The sequence below is a fragment of the Helianthus annuus genome, chromosome 13 (genome assembly GCF_002127325.2).
Source record: "Helianthus annuus cultivar XRQ/B chromosome 13, HanXRQr2.0-SUNRISE, whole genome shotgun sequence".
Taxonomy (NCBI): domain Eukaryota; kingdom Viridiplantae; phylum Streptophyta; class Magnoliopsida; order Asterales; family Asteraceae; genus Helianthus; species Helianthus annuus.
The window spans coordinates 57,890,301-57,911,658 of NC_035445.2; the positions used below are offsets into that span (position 1 = coordinate 57,890,301).

The following is a 21,358-nucleotide window of genomic DNA, read 5'->3' on the forward strand; positions in this document are numbered from 1 at the left end:
CAAACCATCCCACTTGAGTATTATATGACTGGCTTTGGGTCTAGCCAAGGACCCTTGTAAACGTGGCGCACCTCGGAGGCATTCCACGGAACTATCCGTAGTTTAGTTTAGATTAACCTTTATGTTTTCTAGTTTAGTTTTTTATTTTCATGAATAAAACACACTCAGGATGGTGAAGGATACTAAGGGAAGCTTGAACCAACACCCCATGCACAAAAACAGAGCCACCCGACACTTTTTCTTCATTACAGCAAGTTAAACACGAGCCGTGCCCATCCAACACGTGTAACACCCCAAAAAACGGGTTTGGTAATTTAGACCCGGTTACTATTAAGAAATGGGTAACGTACCGTTAATGAGAAAAGTTAACCTGAAAAATGAGGATTAGCTAGGAATAATTAACCTAGTTGAGTATTGGTCTTGTTAGTAGTAAGCGGAGAGTTGTAGCCTTATTTGATTTAAACGAAACATGAGGGACCAAAGTGGGCTAACTTGAAAGTTGTTATGTTAAATGAAAATAACACACACACACACACACATTTTCGTGTGTGTTCTGTACGTGATCAGGGAAGGCTCTAGAGAGCCAAACCCTAGTTCATCATATATCAACCAATTGAAGCATGAATCGAGGCTCAAATTCAAGAAGGAACATGAATTAACGATCACCCAAGTTAGGGGATCATAAGGTATGTTGAATTTTGATGTTTAATGAAGTTGAGAAATCTTGATGAACATCACAAGTAGTGATTTATGTATGAATTGTTTAGGTTATGGCCAAATTGACAATGTATGCTTGCTTAGGAACGAACCCTAAGTGAAGATTTTGAGTAAATTGCTATAAATTGAGTATTTTGATGATTTACTACACCTAGCTAAGTGGGTTTATGTCTAATTCATGAAAGGGTATGAAATTGATTGTGAAAATGTGTAGTATGTGATGTATACATGCATATAGATTGAGTATGGTATATAATTGTATGATGTTTACTTGTATTGATGAACGGAAGTGATAACTAGGAAGAAGAACATGAAATACTTGTACATTATGCTTAGGAGGTAGTACGCACACCAAGTGTTTGATGAAATGTCTAAAAGACAATAACAAGTGAAATTGTATGCAAGTAATGGGTAAATAGATATAATTCATGTGAAGATTATCTAGGGATGATGTCGAGTATACCTTATGCTTGTTTAAATGAATTAATGATGTGGAGTATGCTTCAAGTGGGTCGTATGTTAGATGTGAATTTGATATGGTTGTTCATATGTATGAGCATATATGCTAATAAGAATGTGAATGTAATGACATGAGTGTATAGGAATCATGTCAAGACGGATGGGAGCTTTGAAGGCTAACGGGCTAAGAGGACTCAATCAAGTAAGCGAACGAGAATACGGACGCGCAAGGTAAGTGCACTCCGAACTTACTCTTTAGTTGTTAATGTATTTATGATATGTGATTATTGTTGAATGCAATGTAAGAAGATATGGATTGATGCAAGTAGTAAGTTAAGTTTTAATGGAATGGGTTAGAAGTGGTTAAGAAAAAGATTCGATTTGGTTTGGGTAAGAAAGGGAACTTACATAATGAAATTATGCTTGAATGAATAAGATGAGTTATGTATATTTGAGGACATGATCATGTAAATGGGAAGCTAATGTACTAATCGTTTTTCTCTTGAGAATTAATGTGTAGTATAGGCATGGTAACAAAGGATGTGAAGGTTGACTCCACAATCTGATGCGAGTAATCGAGTGGATGGATGAAGGGGCTAGTATAAGAAAAAGCATGAAATGTTGACGCGCTATTATGCTTGCGCTAAGATTTTTGTATTATGTCACCGGTTGCTAATAATGTGTTTGAATGTGGTGACTGCAGGCTATACATGTTTGGATGTTTCATCTAGTAGCGTACGCGGTTGAAGATCGAGTCAAGGCACGGATTGTATGTGGGTGTATACGTAGTCACTTAATTGAGTCATGTATGTTAGTTTTTGCATTAAATTATAAAAGAGATTAATGTATTTAAATGAAAGAAAGAATATCATGAAGGAAATTTCTAGTTATGTAGTGTCCGCTGCGAATCTTAGGTTAAAGCGTTTTAGGGCGTTACAACACGGCCCCGTGCTCATAGGTCTGCAGAAAAACGCCTAGTTCAGGTAACTGGACACGTGGCATGCTCACTGAACACGCCCCCGTGCCCAGCCTTCTGTTACTTTTTGTTGATTCTTGTTACTGGCAATCTGAACACGGGGTCGGGCCCGGACACCACGGCCCGTGTCCAGATGCCCGGTAACAGAAAAATTTTGTCTAACACACCTTTTTACACATTCAATCAACCTAAAAACTTATTTTTGGGACACATTGAGGACAATGTGTAATTTAAGTGTAGGGGGGATGCTAAAACCTTGAATTTTACAAGTCCTAATTACAAGCCTTACACAAAACTCTATTGGAACCGCTAAACACCCCAAATTTTTTTCAAAAACTTTTCGTTTTTTTCTTTTACTTGTCTTGGTTTAAGTTGGGAATAACAAGTTCTAAAAAGGTTATATTTTTACAAATTTACGACCGATAGTGTCGTGATAAAAGGAACCAACATAAGAAAATTATGAAACGGCATGACAAATCTAGTTAAAATTTGATTATATATACTTGATCACATTAAAAACCCATTCCCACAAAAAGTGAGTTTTGAGCCTTTAATTGAGCATATAAATACACATCTTTTAAACTAAATGCTCATCTTTCTTTTCTTGTGTGAATAGCCGCTTGGTTTCTTACGACTCTAGAACTTGCCATGACAATACATTCCCGGTCCTTACCAACTTAAACCCAAGTAAGTAAATGACGGAGGCATTAGGACTAACCCTTTTTATTTCAACACCATTATTTTTCTTTTTTTTAACCACCTACCCAAAATCCCCCCTAGTTAACCCCTTTGAGCCTAAACCTTTTCATTTCAAAACCAATTATTTTAGTAAAAAGCTCGGTTTTCTTATGACATCCTTATCAATATATATATATATATATATATATATATGAAACCTAGCAATAAACAAACAAGTTTATCAAAAAGAAACTTTGTTTGAAAATGCTTCGTTAAAATAAAAAGTCACAAAAATGAAAAATTTTACGAAAACCGACGCTTTTTACGCCTTTCGCCCTTTTCTAGTAACCACTAACCCAAAACCACATACCTTTAATCCAAGCCTAACCCTTCCCCAAAAGTCCTCTTGATATTTACAAAGGTTTATAGTTAAAAAGGAGGAAGATTGATTCCTTGGCAAGCATATGGTAGAAGTAAGTTCCATGCCGCTCTCGAGTGTTTCACAAAAATACATATTCGGCCGAGTGTTGAGTGATCTCCCATGAGGTATGTGAACTTGTATATAAATGGAATTTTAAAGAGGCATGTTATGCCCAAATAAGTAATTTCTCTTGTGCAATGTTCTAAATAAATCATAGCGAATAGGATTGTAAATAACATAAAAATAAAACCTAATAAAGATCTTGGAATCCCGACACTCCAGACAAGCCCAAAACCTTCTCTTCTACCCATTCCATTTGGGTGTGTAAGCCACATTATAAAGAGTTTTGCTTGAGGACAAGCAAAGATTCAAGTGTGGGGGTATTTGATGTGTGTAAAATGCAACATGTAAATTACATCAAATGAGGCATAAAACTAACCCTTTTTAGTACTAATGTTGGAAAAAGTGTGCTTTTGTCTTCCTTTTGTATTTTCAGGGTTAAAAGAGCTTAATTGAACAAAAGAAGCAAAAACACAGCAAAACCTAACATAAATACAAGAAAAGGAATAAACATGGCATACCCGACCCCTTGACAGCATCTTCCCAAGAAAAAATAAGACATCAGAAGGCTGAATACGCCCCGTGCTCATTGAACACGGGGGCGTACCCAAGTGCCTGCAGAAAAGACAAACAATAGAAGCTTCTATTTCCCTACACGGGGGCGTGCCCAACGGACACAGGGTCGTGGTAAACGCTAAGATTCGAAGATCCAAGCAAATCTTGATAGTACAGATACGCTTCTACACACGGGGTCGTGCCCAGCGGACCCAGGGGCGTGGTCAACTATACAGACAAACTGCATTAAATGAAGAAAGAGAAGATGGGTGGACACAGGGCATGCCCAATGGACACGGGGCCGTGTCCGGGCTTCTGTGCAGGCTATAAATAGGGGTGCTTGGTTCACTTCAAAGGCATCCCTTGACAAACCACCTCTCTCACACTTCACCCACCCTCCACCACCATCACAACCCACATCCACCACCATCATCCATCATCCATCATAGAGTGTGTGTAGTAGTCTCGGGATCCAAGATTGATAGTAAGAGTTCTTGACAATCAAAGGCCATGTTTGGCTAAGTCTCTTACATCACTTGGTGAAGACAAGCATTTAGTGTAATACTTTTTATTTTTAATCTTTTCGCACTTTTTATTTGGTTATGTATTAATGACTTTAATAACTAGTTTCTTATGTTGAAGGTGAAACTTCCTTATCATTTGTCCGTGATGTCTTGGCGTTATTTTGCTATCTATATAAAATAAAAGATTTACACCATTCATATCTCCACGGTCTATATGGAGATATGTTGGCTACCTGGTCAGGGGTTAAGAGAATGGTTTGGTAAGTTTCTTGCCTTGTTCAGTGTATAGATCCTGCAAGGACCTGGGTCAAGTTTAGTAGGACCTCCTTCAATACCCACTGGTATTGGATGGCGGGGGTGTGAATTTCTTGATCCCCTCATATGTAAACTACTATTAATACATTAACCCAGCTACTTAGAATTGTATCCCTGCTGACTTAAACTACTTAGCCGAGGGTAACGTCACCTTCAAAAGAGGGGCCTACCACATTACGCATTAATAACTTAATTAATTATCTTTCAATAATCCAACCCTTTAGGATTGTATCCTTGCTGACTCAAACTACTGGGTTGAGAGTAACGTCACCTTCAAAAGAGGGTGTGACAACCCGAAATCTCAAGGTCTTTCCTCTACGTGATGTTTCACAAATCGTTTTACATTGTATTCTGTGCCTTGTGTGTGAATGATTAAAAGTATTGTTATGTGTGGGTGTTACATGGAAACTTAGGAATTGATGAATGTATAGGCAGAACATGTTCATGTTTAACCCTGGCTGCACAACACAATTGAATCACGAAAAACCCAACTGGTCGACAAAAAACTAGGGTCTTTCGCCCAAACACCCCATGACGAAAAAGGTCTTTCGCCGGGTATGTTATTCGCCGAGAAAGGGCTTCGGCCCAAGTTGTTCGAGGCCCAGAATGGGTTGGCTGTTATTTTATAACCCTTCATAAACTACATAACGAAAACATCAAACCCTAGACCCTCTCTATTCTTCGACGGTAACCACCATCATCGTCATTGAAGCATTCCAGTCTCTCGTTCCAGGCACTACACTTCTCGGTTAGTATGATGTTGTATTCCTTATTGATGATCTTACTCGTGGGTGTCTCTCTTTGTTATGATATGAATAATGTTATAGGAAAGATATGGTTGATATTGTTTGATGATAGTCACAAACAGTTTATGAATTGCATGAGTCTTGTGGAACTAAAATTAGAGTTGTGTTTTTTAATGATCATTGTCGATTAGAATTATATGTGCGATGGAAACTGTTATGCTAGGGTAATCGATGATTGTTCTGTGTAAGGTAGTTTAACTTGTAAAGTAATGGTTGTTTAATCCATCGATCCTACTGGGAATGTGTAGATGTTGTTATATAATTAAGATTTATGTTAAGTCATGATGTTGTAATTCTATGAAAATGTTGTGAAATGATTAGTTGTGTCGATGAGCCATACGTAGGGATTGCTTGATTATATGCCGTAACCATTGTTTGATCCTTCGATTATGTTTAAAGACGAGTAACTGCTGTTATGAAGTAAATAGGAACTGTAACTGCCTGAGGAGGCAGCGGCAAAACATAGGTCCTTCGTCGCATGTGACCCCGACGAAACATAGGTCCTTCGTCGCATGTGACCCGACGAAAAATAGGTCTTTCGTCGCCAGGGTTCTTCGCCGTAGGGTAGATGGTTAGAACAGTAGATTGGTAAAGTTTATGTTGTTGGACATATGTGCTGTGACATTCTATTTTGCATGATAACAATGTTAACCAGACGAGGACCTTAACTTAATTTATGAGAGTAAAGAGTACATCGGTGAACATTATTATGTGTCATGCACACAGGATGTAGACTTGTTTGGAAACTGAGTACTTGATATGTGTTATACTATGATCTTAGCCAAATGCAATCTGTTACAACACGTGATTCGATTATTATGAAACTGGTGTCATTAGTGACTACTGTTGGGAACATGAACTTGTGATGTAAATACGTATGAAATCTAAACACTTGCTATGTGCTACGTGACAATGGTATTACGTGTGACTTGTTGAATATGTAACTTGAGTATGTGTTTACGAAACTGATCACCTCTGGTAACCACGGTAGGGATTGGTTGGCCAACTGGGAACAGGTAATGTAACGTAACATACCGAGCAAATCTAAGGTGAGTTCACTGCTCTTTTTCAAAGCATGCGTCCCGGGGAGGGACATCTGGTAAACGTTCTGGGGAGGAATGTCGAGTTATTGGGATGTTGGTTATTACACTCATTTCTATCATTAAGTCTCATCATATACCGATTGGTTGCCGGGGAGGCAACGGGGTTATTAGTTGATAGCGCTATTAGGTTTGGCACCCTCACACCGTACCAGGGAGGACGGTCGTGAACTAATTACCTTAACCACTTGACCAATGTGTGATAGAGCATTGGGGTTTGGGCAAATAATCTGGAGCCATCTGCGGTAATCGAGTTAATAACAACATCAAATCTCTGAAATGTTTTATACTTATATCTGGTAACTAAAACGTGTTAACAAACTTTGAACTCACCAGCATTGTCTGATACACTTGTCTGCATGCTTGCATGTCTATAGGTTTATATCAATGGAACTTGCTGTCTGGGATGCTGGAGTGGTCATGGGTTGACTTGCATGGAATCATGAGACACATTTAAAGGCTTTTACACACTTGGACTATGAAACTCTTAATTAATGTTGTATGCTTCCGCTGAAATGTAAACAATGCTTGTAACGAATATTTTAATAAATGAAAGTTTTATTGAGTTAATATTATGAGTTCAATATGATTGGTGGCTGGATCCTGGTACGTCACACGCCTTGCAGAGTTTCCCGCATGTGGTATTTTGGGGTTGTGACAGTTTGGTATCAGAGCCACTGGTTATAGTGAAATTGGTTTTAAAAATGTTTTTATAAAACCAGACTATAACCGAACAGTTCTGAAAACGAGAATGCGACCATGACACTGAGCTCCAGATTGCAAGGTTCGTCTTTTCATCTGTGGTATACATTACATGTGTAGTGTACATTTGTTTATGAAGTAGCGTACAAACACACACTCGTCACTATAGCATGATTACATGAATTGCTTGCTTACCTTATGATGCGTTGATAGCACGTCATAGTTCTTAGATTCTTGTGATCTTATCGTTTTGATAACCTCTGTTTGGCATTCTAGTTTGAGGAACCATTTGACATGAATTAAGAGGAACTGAGATGAGCATGCAAATCGCAATATTATTATGGGTGCACACATAAGAATAATGTGGGGTGCATGTGAGTCCCAATGAGACTTACGAGTGAAAAAAGGGGTTCTGATTCGTTATTTGATCAATGAGAAACATAACAAACCTATAGGGGTCATAGTAGTGATTGTCTCCTACTCGAACGTGATCTTTTCACTCCTCTCTAAATCCCTTCGAATCTCGATGTTATCGAGTATTACCTGAACGCCCATCTGAATGCCTAGCAAACTGAGTAGAATGTTAGGTGCTTGTACGAACGTCCCTGAGATGGATGTTGTAGCGTCAATGATGGGTCTATACCTCTCTCGCTCCTCTTTGTTTGCGGGAACTCAATGTACTGACGTCTTAGACCCCGAAGTGCGATCACTTCTGCAACACTCTGGAAATATACCATGTATTACTCAGTCAACTTGCAAGAACGATGGACAAGAGGATGAGCATAGTGCCTTACCAACCTTAGAATTAGAACGACCCTGATTACCGGCAGCGAACACCAGCAAATTGACTTCAATCGAATTCTTAACCCTAGTCAGGGACTTATGGGAACCAACTCTTACAAATCAATCGGGACGTAAAACGATGACAATTGACTATAGTGTGGTATGGAATGTGAAGCTGCCAGCACAATGAGTAACGCCTTAGGACGCGACACGGAAATGTGACAAGATGGACCCTGTTGGTGAAAGATCGTAGGGCTCCATTTCAAGCAACGACATTGGAGGCAACAGTCATGACGACATCAAGGTACTCGAAATCGTAGCCTACCGCATGGAAACAAAGGTGACTTCGACAAGGATCGATTGTTATTAAGTCAAAATGTCAACAACCAAGAGAACGATGACCATATTAGGAATCCACGTGACCGTAAAAACACTGGTAGTGGTGCTTAGGGAAGGGCATTTAGGATTGGCGTGATACACTTGTCTGCATGCTTGCAGGTCTATAGGTTTATATCAATGGAACTTGCTGTCTGGGATGCTGGAGTGGTCATGGGTCGACTTGCATGGAATCATGAGACACGTTTAAAGGTTTTTACACACTTGGACTATGAAACTCTTAATTAATGTTGTATGCTTCCGCTGAAATGTAAACAATGCTTGTAACGAATATTTTAATAAATGAAAGTTTTATTGAGTTAATATTATGAGTTCAATATGATTAGTGGCTAGATCCTGATACGTCACACGCCTCGCGGAGTTTCCCGCATGTGGTATTTTGGGGGTGTGACAGAGGGGCCTACTACTAAAACTAAGATAATCTCTTAAAAAGTGCAAAAGTGCGGAAATAATCAAAGGTTACACTAAAGGCGAGTCGGATCCAAGTGATTCCTGTTGTCTATCTGTTTTATTTTATTTTTTATTTTCAGCAATTTTAGTTTTTATTTTTTATTTTCATGTTTAAAACTTTTTCTAAACTTTTGATTTGATTAGACGTTGAGGATAAACCGTTACTAAAAGCTCTTGTGTCCTTGGACGACCTCGGTATCTTATCAACGCTATACTACGCTCACGATGGGTGCACTTGCCCATATGTGTGTTTAGTGTTAGTAAAATATCGTGTTTTATAAATTTAAAACTTGACTGAAAGTGGTAAAAAGGGCTAAAAATATACATAAAAATATACCACGCACTACGCACATCAACTGCGTTGGAAGATATAGTCTAAAACATGAAAATGGTTGTCAATGTGTTCGGTAAAAATGTATTAATCAACTTCAAATCCGTATACAGGGCCTTATTTTTGTTTAGACTAGTCACTTGGGCTTGTTAATTGGGCTATTTTTTTTAAACTCTTAAACAGACCCTTATTTGAAAACATTTAGGTCTTTTAGCAGGCCCTTATTTATACAAACAACCAGATTTTTTTTTTTAAATATATAGGGTTAGGTTAACGTACAATATGTACGCGCTCATCTCGACCGTCAGATCTTCATCCCACATTGAAATCGCATGTTGGTTTTTTGTAACAATTTCGCATGTTGGTTTTTTATCATGCGATTTCATCAAAATTACCACATGCACAATTTTTACAAAAAACCAACATGAGATTTCATCAAAATTATCACATGCGATTTCATCCATGCTATTTTATAACATGCGATTTCACATCGCGTACGTAGCGTATGTTAAGGGATATTGTACAGTACACTTTCTATCTATATATCTATATCTATATATATATATATACATATATAAAGAATCTCCTATGTCTACAAATGTAATTTCCTATCATATTTTTAAGATGGCATATCAAAAGCTAGAACAAATTCCTATATTTTTACACTTTTATTTATTTTCTGCCCTTATAGAAAGCAGTAACTAATGCAAATTGATTGTACAAACCATGAATTAAATCAACCCCTTCATTTCCAGTCCCCATCCTCGAGTTTTGCAATCTCACAACCGTCCACTCCGTGGATGCCCTCCTCTTCGTGATGCGTTACAATCAATCGATCTCAAATTCAGATTCACAATCTCCAACACCAACAGAAATCAAATCCAATGGAGAATATGGTTCAAGAGGTTTGTGATTCAATCATTTCACTTCATACAAAGGTTACTAATAATCACAGACCTAATTCAAGAGGTTTGTGATTCAATCATTTCACTTCATACAAAGGTTACTAATAATCACAGACCTAATTTTTGGTTTCAATGATGAAATTAGGGCACTTTCAAATCTGGTTTTAGAGAGAGACTAGAGAAGTAGAGACAACCGGAAAGATGCGACAGAAAGATAAGAGAGAGAAGCCGCCGCACCAGCGAGCCACATGCGGCGGTTTCCATCGCCCCCTCTACTCTTTAAGAAATAGGTGTTTATTAGATCAATTTTTAGGGTTCCTTTTTAATTACTCACAATTGTGTGTAAGGATTTGGAGATCCCTGATTTTTTTATTGATTTGTTGTAGGTAAATATGGCAAATATCAATCTTCAGATTATCCATTGATTCTGCTCTAATCTCTTCAAGGAAGATGATCATGATAGCACCTACCACTCTTCAACTTTACCTATAGGTATTTATCTCAATCTTCTTCCACATTTCTATTCAATTTATTTTCTTTTAGTATCCATAGTTCAACTGATTTTTTATCAATTTTTTGAGTCGCGTTCTTTTGTTTGGACGAACGGGGTTAGAGGATCATGTCCACTGAAGTTTGATCTTTCTTATATGTTTTTTATGCAAGAAATTAGGACTTCAGTGATTTCTATGACTTCAATCACAAAGCCACTGAAGTTTTAGCGTCTGCATTATGGAACCTTGAAATTATATTATAAGATGACAGAGTTAAAGGTATCTCTTTTGTTTTGTTACTATCTATAATACATGTATATGTATATTCTTGTCAACTTATTGATTGGGTTTAATTTTAGGTGCAGAAATTGCTTGGGCATATACTATCGGTTCTGGCGTTGACAATGTCTTCAAAGGGTGATCAGGTAAGGGTGGCGTGTGCCTGTATTTTAATATCACTTCGAAAATTTTTCTAGCATGTGGTAAAATGCATTGCTGATTGGTTTAACGTGTGTTATGTAATTTCATATGTTTAAGGAATTTTATAATCTGTTGGTATAGGGTGAATGTATTCGTTATTGTTTAATCATCAGAGTTTGTTTTGCTACCGAGTATAATGAGGCCATTTTGTTAGGTGTGTGTTATTGTTGAAAATTTTTTTTCACCATGAGTGTATATATGATGAGTAGAGGTGGTCTGGGTAATGAAAACGTGAAAACCATCATATATACACTCCGCGGGTCAACTTCGAGTACTTCCAATAGAGACCTGAGGCATATTTAAATGCTACTAAAAATATATTAGTTTAAAATCACAACAGTATAGTTGATATTTTACGGAGCCTGTATTCCAATTTTAACGAAAATGTGAAATAGTTGCATGTGAAAGATACGAAGTCGGTCTTAAAGCGTTTGCCAGCCAAGCTCTTATATGATCTTAATCTGGTGTATGAATGTGAACCAGTGCAACCTTTGGTTACAGAAAAGGGTTGTAGTTAGAACATTCTTGGCGGCTACACGGGTGTCAATGAGGCAGCTGATCTGGTGGTAATAGGTGGTTGATATGGCGGTGATGTGAGAGTGTAAAAGGCTGCATTTAGTGACCAAACGACAGCGAAGAACATCGGTATTGAGCTGCTAAAATAGTGCAGCGAACAGGACAGCAACGTCGTGCATTCAGGCGCGCTTTTGGGATCAAAACATTCAGTGTTTGGGTTCACAACCGCTTTTCGGGTTCGGGTTTGTGTTAGATTTCCAGGTTTGCGCTGCATTGGGTCAGTATGGTACGTTTGTTTTAAAAGCTGGTTGAATAGAAGTCTCAAATGGGTTTGGCTTAATAAGGTAACTGTTGGTACAGGGAATGTAAAGTTTTTAACCCATTTTTTATTTTTTTTATTAGTACTTGCTAAAACTGAACTTATTTTTTATGAATTTTATATGCATGCATGGTTGTTGTCTACTAAAGAAGTTTGCCTACAAACGAGGAGTATGTTAATTCCACTGGAAAGCCCATAAAATTCGGATCGCATAGATAATCTTTGTTTACAGGTTATTTTTGTAAGTAAAATTGATGCTAGGGGTGTTTACAGTCTTGCTCGACCAGATCTAACAAAAAAAGTTGAGACGAATCGCAAACTATGGTTTTTTGAAACAACCAACCAAACTGGTCGGGTTGGGTAGGCGAGTCGGTTTTAGTAGTTTGATGATTCAGTTTTGATGGTTTGACTTGATTAATTTTTACTTTTTTTAAACGGTTAGGTTGTATTAAAAATTTTAAATGATAAGAATGGTTAATTAGTATAATGCATATATACACTAATGAATATTCTAAAAATGAAAAAAAAAAACAAATAAATAGAAAAGGTTCAACGGCCGATTCAGTTTACATGGCGGTTCCAAGTTTCAAACCGTCGGCCGAAATGTTAATGATGTGTGTAAAATGCAACATATAAATTACATCAAATGGGGCATAAAACTAACCTTTTTTTAGTACTAATGTTGGAAAAAATGTGCTTTTGTCTTCCTTTTGTATTTTCAGGGTTAAAAGAGCTTAATTGAAAAAAAGAAGCAAAAACACAGCAAAATCTAACATAAATACAAGAAAAGGAATAAACGTGGCATGCCCAACCCCTCGACAGCATCTTCCTAAGCAAAAACAAGACATCAGAAGGCTGAACACGCCCCATGCCCAGCGGACACGGGGGCGTGCCCAAGTGTCTGTAGAAAGGACAAAACAGTAGAAGCTTCTTGTCACACCCCCAAAATCCACACGCGGAGTACCACCGCTAGGGAGCGTGACATGACCAGGATCAAGCCACCAATCATATCGAACACAACATTTAATAATAAAAGTAGATAATGTAATTCAACACGACATGATTGATGTTCAAAACAAAACATAGTTTAAGTAGCGGAAGCATGTAAGTAACCCAACATAGTTAATAGTTTTAAATGTCATAACAGTTCAACATAGTAATCACGATCCTTGTCCACAACGACCGCGCCTCCAGTGCAAGCTCCATAAGTACCTAAGGTCCTGCAAGGCATGCAGCAACGAGTCAACAACTAGTTGAGCGAGTTCACAGTTAACAGTTCAGTAATAGTATAGTAGTATGTTCGTTCGTTATGTCATGTATCGTATTAGTTTCCATCGCGGCCTCCCAGGCAGGTGTGCGAAGATATTAGGGGATGTTCATCCCGAGTATTCTAGATTAGGTTTATCTGTATCGCGGCCTACCAGGCAGGTGTGCGAAGATTAGTAAATTTCAGTTCGCGGCCTTCCAAAGGCAGGTGTGCGAAGTCAGTCATAATATCGCGGCCAACCCTTGGCAGGTGTGCGAAGATCAGTTCAATAAGTGTTACTAGTCTAGTCGTAGTTCTATCAACGAAGTATATACAATAGTTCATCAAATCCCATTCCCACCCGGGAACCCCATGCCTTGGCTGTGTGAACTCACCTTGGTTTACTCGGTATGCTACGTGGGTGCTCGCAACAATAAATCACTTAATCAAGGCCTAGGGTAATGCATGTTTTCACAGTCAGTACATGTTTGTAAGGTTTCGCATGCAAAGTTCGTCACATAGTGTGTATAACAGTTAACATTAAGCACTACAACCAGTTAATCATCTTTATACGATTCAAGGGAGAACATGGAGTTAACATACTTCACCAAGTTATCACACTGAACAGGATTCACACACTAGAAATGTTATGTGTCTAACTGAATTAGCTTCTTACAACCATAATGGCGTTAATATGTTTAACTGGATTTACCATCTGACACAGTTTATTAACTAATATAGTTAACAGGGTTAATACTTGATCAAGAGTCGAATCATGTGTATAACAAGCAGTAGTTGGGCTATCACATACAATAACAATCACAGTTCTCATACTTAAACATGAAGTCGGTCACCCCACATAAGTAAAAGGTTGGACATATTCATATTAAATAAATTCGGACTTAATGTCCTTGGATAAAACTCGGACATCAGTGTGTAGGGGGGGGGGGGGTTAACAAGGTCGGACTAAGGGATATGATGTCAAAAGTCGGACCAATAGCCCTTGTTAAAAGTCGGACTCCCCTTGGCCTTAAAAGAATTCGGACAATGGCACCATATTACAAAGGTCGGACATGTGTAATGTTCAAAGTTCGGACCTCAAGAACCCTTGCAAACAAACTCGGACATCACAATGTGTATGAAACTCGGACTTATGTGTTTGTTTAAACCTCGGACAGTGCATACATCATCAAACTCGGACTGTTTGCTTCTTGTATTAAACTCGGACTCATGTTTTTGTTTAAAGGTCGGTCATATAAATGTCTTAATAAAACTCGGACAAGTGACAGGGGATAAAACTCGGACATATGGTCTTGGATCAAAAATCAGACCCTTCACAATGTTATAAAACTCAGACAATATTCTATATCATAAACCTCAGACAAACAATCACTTACATTCACAAAACTCTGACTATTTACTCCGAACTTTAACATACGTGATTTCCAAAGCTACTACACAGAATCATTTGGACAGTTACACTTACATTCAAGCGATCAAGAAACCCTAAGTTCATACGTTTACATTACGCTGATCAAAACAACAATCGCTATGTCTACATATCACGCATCAAAATCATCAGGCAATTGATTATATGACTAATCATCTTCATATCACAATAATCAACATCAATAAAAAACACAGGAGCATCATATAGAGACTAGGGTTTACAAGAGTTACAAGAATCAAGCATTGCTAACAATCAAAACATCAATAAACAATGATTACACAGTTACCTTGAATGATTCTAGAGAAGGAGAAGAATCAAGAGTGATGAATGTCTTGTGCCAATGATGGTGGTGATGATGATTGCTAGGGGATTAGAGAATTGCAAGTACGTGTTTTGTTTTGTGTGCAAATGATTAGTGAAAAGGGATTAGGGTTAAGTATCTTTAGGATTTCACTAATTACCCTCTCCCCCCTAAGTATCATATTTTACACATGTACACCATCTCATAACCATTTCATAGTTTCACCACCAAGTTTACATATTTGACAAGTTTATCACAATTAACATATAACCATGCACAATCACACAATACGATTCATTTCATCAAAACGTACATAATTCCATAGCAATTAATTGTGCAAATAATCAACTAGACAATACAAGAACGTGCAATAAATGCGAAATGGAAATCTTGGAAATTCGAGTTGTCCACTTCTATTTCCATACACGGGGGCGTGCCCAATGGACATGGGGCCGTGGTCAACGCTTAGATTCGTAGAATCCAAGCTTATCCGCGTATGCTTTCTGACGGTCGCGTGCTGCCGCCATGCGTTGTCGTATTTGTGCAATCTTTTCTGTGGCGTCCACTACAATCTCCGGACCCGTGATTTGACTATCCCCCACCTCTGCCCAACAGAGAAGTGACCGGCATTTACGCCCGTACAATGCCTCGAATGGAGCGGCTTGTATGCTGGTGTGATAACTGTTATTGTATGAGAACTCCACCAAAGGGAGGTGCTTTTCCCAGCCGTTGCCGAAATCAATGACACATGCCCTAAGCATGTCTTCAAGAGTTTGGATCGTTCGCTCAGACTGCCCATCCGTCTGAGGATGATATGCTGTGCTCATGTCTAACCGTGAGCCAAAAGATTTGTGCATCGCTTGCCATAGCTCTGACGTGAATCGTGCATCCCGATCCGAAATGATGGAGGTGGGCACCCCGTGCCTCAAAACAACTTCTTTAAGATAAACGTCTGCAAGAGTGGAGAACTTATCCGTTTCCTTAATAGCCAGGAAGTGTGCAAACTTGGTGAGTCGATCCACGATCACCCATATGGTATCATTCCCACGCTGGGATCTGGGTAGGCCTGTAACAAAATAAATGGAAATTTCTTCCCATTTCCATTGCGGTATCTTGGGCTGTTGCAGTAGGCCCGCTGGTTTCTGATACTCTACTTTGACTTTTGCACAAGTCAAACACTTGCCGACGTAAGTAGCGATGTGGGCTTTCATGCTAGGCCACCAGTATGTAGTTCTGATGTCGTGGTACATTTTATCCGACCCTGGATGTACCGAGTAGTGGGACTTGTGAGCTTCGTCCATTACAAGCTCTCGTAAGCCGCCATAAAGTGGGACCCAAATACGCCCCGTTACATAGTAGGCGCCGTCTTCCTTTTGTTCCATTCGTTGCCTTGAGCCGCGTAAGGCTTCAGCTTTGACGTTTTCGGGCTTTAATGCTTCCATCTGAGCAGTTCGTATTTGTGCAGGAAGACTGGACTGAATGGTGAGCTGCAAGGCTCGTACGCGTCTAGGTAGAGTGTCCTTTCGACTGAGAGCGTCAGCCACAACGTTGGCTTTGCCTGGATGATACTTAATAGCGCATTCGTAATCGTTTAAAAGTTCAACCCATCTTCGCTGACGCATATTCAATTCCTTCTGCTTGAAGATATGCTCAAGACTCCTGTGATCGGTGTAAATTGTGCACTTGGTACCGTACAGGTAGTGTCGCCATATCTTAAGTGCAAAAACGACAGCTCCCAGCTCTAAATCGTGCGTCGTGTAGTTCCGTTCGTGAACCTTGAGTTGACGAGAAGCGTAAGCAATAACCTTATCCCGCTGCATCAATACACAACCAAGCCCCTGTATCGACGCGTCACAATAGACCACAAAATCATCCGTGCCTTCTGGCAATGAGAGAATAGGTGCGCTGCATAGTCTATCCTTCAGGTACTGAAAGGCAGTTTCTTGTGTATTACCCCAACGATAGGTAACACCTTTCTGTGTCAACATAGTAAGCGGCTGTGCGATCTTGGAGAAGTCTTTAATAAATCGTCTGTAATACCCCGCCAAACCCAAGAATTGGCGTATTTCCGTTGGTGTATGCGGTGCAGGCCAGTTCCTGATCGAATCTACCTTGGATGGATCGACATGAATCCCATCCCTGTTCACCACATGGCCTAGAAAGTGGACTTCACGAAGCCAGAAGTCGCATTTTGAAAACTTGGCGTACAGTTGTTCCTTCCGAAGGAGTTCCCAGATAAGACGTAAGTGCTGCTCGTGTTCCTCCTGACTCTTGGAGTAGATCAGAATGTCGTCGATGAAGACAATGACGAACTTGTCAAGATAAGGTTTGCACACCCTGTTCATAAGATCCATGAAGACTGCAGGCGCGTTCGTAAGCCCGAATGGCATGACAAGAAACTCGTAGTGGCCGTAGCGAGTTCTAAATGCAGTTTTGGAGACGTCCTCATCCCGGACTCTCAGCTGATGGTAACCTGACCTCAAGTCTATCTTGGAGTAATAACACGACCCTTGCAACTGGTCGAATAAGTCGTCTATGCGCGGAAGAGGATAACGGTTCTTCACCGTCACCTTGTTCAGTTCACGGTAGTCGATGCACATTCTGAACGTACCGTCTTTCTTCTTCACAAATAACACTGGAGCTCCCCAAGGCGAAGAGCTTGGACGAATAAAGCCCTTTTCCAAGAGCTCTTGTAGATGCTTCGACAGTTCTTCCAGCTCGGTTGGAGCTAAACGATAAGGTGCTCGAGCTATAGGTGCTGCCCCCGGAGCGAGCTCGATTTGAAATTCGACTTGGCGGTGAGGCGGTAAACCGGGTAAATCTTCAGGAAACACCTGAGGAAAGTCACGTACAACTGGAATATCCTCCAGCTTCTTTTCCTTTGCTGATGCGTCAGTGACAAGTGCCAGAATGGCCGTGTGACCCTTTCGTAAACATTTCTGCGCCTTCAAGAAAGAAATGATGCCAACCACGGCACCACTCTTGTCGCCTAGAACTTCGAGAGGTTCTTGACTAGAACGAGGAATACGAATGACCTTTTCCTTGCATAAAATCTCTGCGTGATGCTGGGATAACCAATCCATGCCGATGACGATGTCGAAACTACCCAGAACTATTGGAATAAGATCAATCGAGAAGGTCTGACCCGCTAGAACGATGTTACAACCCTTGACTACATGCGTGGCTTCTACACTCTTACCATTTGCTAACTCTACGACGTGTTTGGTGTTTAGGGGTGTTGGTGTACGTTTTAACAATTTACTCATTTTCAAGGACATATAACTTGTGTCAGCACCCGAATCAAATAAGACAGTAACATAAATATCGTCGAGAAGAAACTTACCCATAACCACATTGGGATCATTCATTGCGTCGCCCCGACCCAGCACAAAAGCACGACCCCGAGCTTCGTTGCCATTGTTGTGTTGTTTCCCCCGTTGTTGTTGTTCCCGTTGCCCTGGTTATTGTTGTTGTTGCGATTCTGGTTCAATTGAGGGCAATCACGTTTGTAGTGGCCTTCAGCCCCACACTGGAAACATCCCCGGTTTCCACGCTGTGGCTGCTGGTGCTGGTTCTGTGGAGCTGGCTGTGGGAGTTGCTGGTTCTGATTTGCTGGCCGTGAGCTTCTACAATCCTTAGCCTCATGACCCATCTTGAGGCATCTTTGACAACGTTCCCTGCGACATCTTCCGCTGTGGTGTTTGTTGCACCTATTACACCATGGGTGATTTCCCCGATATCCACCCTGCCCCTGACCACCTGATGATTGCTGATTCGGACTCTGGTAGTCGTTGGTGCGGCGCTGCTGTGTTTGGGACTGAACAGAAACTGATCCCTTGCTGGAATCCCCATCCCACTTTCTTTTGTTCTCACTGGGTGTGGCAGGTGTAGTAGCTGGAGTAGTAGTAGCAGTAGTGGTAGCGCTGATGCGTTTTGGCAGCTTATTCTGATCCACTGCCTGATCCGTAATACGATGAGAAAGGCGCTGAATAGCCTGGATATTATCAAGATTAGCCGATGTCACATGGCTCTGGATCTCTGGCGCTAACCCCTTGAGATACAACTCAATGCGCTTGACTGGAGGGTCCACCATAGTTGGACACAGAACGGCCAGCTCGTTCGATCTCTTAGTATATGCTTCAATCTCTGACCCAACCATTTTCAAATGATACAGCTCGTCTTCCAGCTTGTGAATATCTTCACGAGTGTAGTATTCCCTTTTTATCAGTTCCTTGAAGTCATTCCAAGGGGTGGCGTTAGCAGCTGCCAACCCTAGGATCTGTACTTGCGCGTTCCACCAAGTCAACGCGATTCCTTCCAAAGTACCAGTGGCGTACTTAACCCTGCGAGCCTCAGGGCATTCACACATTTCGAACACAGATTCTAGCTTCTCAAACCAATGGAGGAGTCCCACTGCCCCCTCGGTGCCACTGAATGAGCTTGGACGACAGTCCATGAAGTTCTTGAAAGTGCAGACGGGCTGCTGAGCGTGTTGACCTATTGTGTACGAATAGGACAAGGTTAATCACAAGAGTTAATGTAGGATCTAAAGATCCTAGTGTGAGTCTAAACTGCAGGGTATACTACCTGCTTGAGCAGCTGCAAGTGCCGCAGCAACTTGAGCTTGAACGAGAGCCTCTAGCTGGGCTTGTGTCATGTTAATTCGTCCAGACATGATCTTCATAGCAAATGCAACATGTGTTAGAGAGGTTCGCGAATAGTGTGATGACAGAAGAGAGTAAGCACGCATGTGTTCTCAAGCAATAACAAGTAGTGAGCAATGTAATCTAAGCATACTACGAGCAAAGTTCTATGCAGTTCTAGCAAGCAGGTAATAAACATAAACCTTATTACCTAGGATGTTGAGTCTTGCACGTGGAGCGAAGCGTCGTTGTGGATCGTTGAGAGCACTGTTCTGGTTATAGTCTGGTTTTAATAAAAAAAAAAACGTTTTCCCTATATTAAAACCAAGTTCTCTATAACCAATGGCTCTGATACCAATCTGTCACACCCCCAAAATCCACACGTGGAGTACCACCGCTAGGGAGCGTGACATGACCAGGATCAAGCCACCAATCATATCGAACACAGCATTTAATAATAAAAGTAGATAATGTAATTCAACACGACATGATTGATGTTCAAAACCAAACATAGTTTAAGTAGCGGAAGCATGTAAGTAACCCAACATAGTTAATAGTTTTAAATGTCATAACAGTTCAACATAGTAATCACGATCCTTGTCCACAACGACCGCGCCTCCAGTGCAAGCTCCATAAGTACCTAAGGTCCTGCAAGGCATGCAGCAACGAGTCAACAACTAGTTGAGCGAGTTCACAGTTAACAGTTCAGTAATAGTATAGTAGTATGTTCGTTCGTTATGTCATGTATCGTATTAGTTTCCATCGCGGCCTCCCAGGCAGGTGTGCGAAGATATTAGGGGATGTTCATCCCGAGTATTCTAGACTAGGTTTATCTGTATCGCGCCTACCAGGCAGGTGTGCGAAGATTAGTAAATTTCAGTTCGCGGCCTTCCAAAGGCAGGTGTGCGAAGTCAGTCATAATATCGCAACCAACCCTTGGCAGGTGTGCAAAGATCAGTTCAATAAGTGTTACTAGTCTAGTCGTAGTTCTATCAACGAAGTATATACAATAGTTCATCAAATCCCATTCCCACCTGGGAACCCCATGCCTTGGCTGTGTGAACTCACCTTGGTTTGCTCGGTATGCTACGTGGGTGCTCGCAACAATAAATCACTTAATCAAGGCCTAGGGTAATGCATGTTTTCACAGTCAGTACATGTTTGTAAGGTTTCGCATGCAAAGTTCGTCACATAGTGTGTATAACAGTTAACATTAAGCACTACAACCAGTTAATCATCTTTATACGATTCAAGGGAGAACATGGAGTTAACATACTTCACCAAGTTATCACACTGAACAGGATTCACACACTAGAAATGTTATGTGTCTAACTGAATTAGCTTCTTACAACCATAATGGCGTTAATATGTTTAACTGGATTTACCATCTGACACAGTTTATTAACTAATATAGTTAACAGGGTTAATACTTGATCAAGAGTCGAATCATGTGTATAACAAGCAGTAGTTGGGCTATCACATACAATAACAATCACAGTTCTCATACTTAAACATGAAGTCGGTCACCCCACACAAGTAAAAGGTTGGACATATTCATATTAAATAAATTCGGACTTAATGTCCTTGGATAAAACTCGGACATCAGTGTGTGGGGGGGGGGTTAACAAGGTCGGACTAAGGGATATGATGTCAAAAGTCGGACCAATAGCCCTTGTTAAAAGTCGGACTCCCCTTGGCCTTAAAAGAATTCGGACAATGGCACCATATTACAAA

At 40.3% G+C, this 21,358-nt stretch overlaps 2 long non-coding RNA genes across 5 annotated transcripts; both read left to right on the plus strand.

The window, feature by feature from the left end:
• The first annotated feature begins 450 nt into the window (after positions 1-450).
• On the plus strand, positions 451-2,066 carry LOC110902689. Its single transcript, XR_002571335.2, has 3 exons — positions 451-686; positions 1,320-1,407; positions 1,880-2,066. It is a non-coding gene; the product is annotated as an uncharacterized LOC110902689 (long non-coding RNA).
• A 7,904-nt stretch (positions 2,067-9,970) lies between these two features.
• On the plus strand, positions 9,971-12,114 carry LOC110897921. Of its 4 annotated transcripts, none has more exons than XR_004875668.1 (5): positions 9,971-10,242; positions 10,324-10,468; positions 10,565-10,670; positions 10,842-10,948; positions 11,029-12,114. It is a non-coding gene; the product is annotated as an uncharacterized LOC110897921 (long non-coding RNA). The 4 variants fall into 4 exon arrangements; XR_004875669.1 differs by having other exon boundaries at positions 10,849-10,948; XR_004875666.1 differs by having other exon boundaries at positions 9,973-10,178.
• Positions 12,115-21,358: the final 9,244 nt, after the last annotated feature.